Raw genomic sequence first — 1,235 nt, forward strand, 5'->3', positions numbered from 1 at the left:
CTCAAGTTTCCCATGTCAGCAGTAGTAGTTTTCCAATATTCTGTCTTGACAGAGTTGCTTTCAAAAGAAAACTTCATAGAGTACATAAGTTAATATGAGAAATTCATAAGGGAATGGATTCAGGAGGAAATTAAGAAATACTTTTCAGATGACACTAAACTTTTGGAGCTCGAGGATAGATCTCTTAAAATATGTATTGGATTGATTGACAATACTATTCAAAAGGCAGACAAACAAGCAAAAATAAAGTTTGTTCAAGATATTTTGAAGGCACTTGGTGATAAATTGGTTATGTCCCAGGATGCTCCTAGCGCTTGAATGGCGCTTTTGAAATAAGCCACAGCAGAAAAGTTTGCAGACTTTCTAAAAAAATCAGTGAAGGAAATGGAACAAGCTCTGCAGAAAAAAAGAAAAGAAAAAAAGAAACTGAAGTCAAAGTGAAACTAGACAATCTCGGGTCAAAGCCACTAGACAACCTTACAGCTAAGATGGGTGGATGTGGTACACTATGCCCATTCTGCAGGTCACCGTGTGAGGCAGGGGCAGAGGCTCACAAGGTTCATCATGTTAAAATAAATAGGCCGCAGGGGTTAGGAGGATACAGAGATGAGTCCTCAAAGAAACTTGAAACTGATATTTGCACATCCTCTGTCTTTAGTGACAAATCATTCAAGAATGTTGATACTAAGGGGGAGTGGTATCCTTACAAAAATTACAAAGCCATTTACAAGGATTGGGAAATTCCTGCAGATGAAAGTTATGAAGCATCTGATTACTGGAAATATGTGATGTTCAAGTTCAACAAAGACTTTGCTGACTATTATCATGCAGAACCTGCAGATATTCCCGATCCATGGAAAACAATTAGCAAGTGGGCTGCTCGTAAAAGCCTTAAAGAGGCTTTTGGCCATCAATAGGATTAGTTATCACAGAGGTGATAACTTTTGGTAAGGAGAACCAAAGAAATAAGCTTGCTGCTCAACTTAATACAAAGGGTTTTAAGGCAGTTGATTCTGTTAGAAACCTAGGAGTGATTCTTGACAGTGACCTAACTTTTAGCAGCCACATCAAGTCAGTCACTAAATCTGCCTTTTATCACTTAAAAAATATTTCTAAACTGAAAAAATGTTTTTCATATGCCGACCAAGAAAAACGTATTCATGCCTTTATTACTAGCAGGGTCGACTATTGCAATGGTCTTTTCACCGGCCTACCTCAAAAAACAATTAAACACC

The sequence above is a fragment of the Gadus morhua genome, chromosome 17, assembly GCF_902167405.1.
Source record: "Gadus morhua chromosome 17, gadMor3.0, whole genome shotgun sequence".
In the NCBI taxonomy this organism is placed as follows: domain Eukaryota; kingdom Metazoa; phylum Chordata; class Actinopteri; order Gadiformes; family Gadidae; genus Gadus; species Gadus morhua.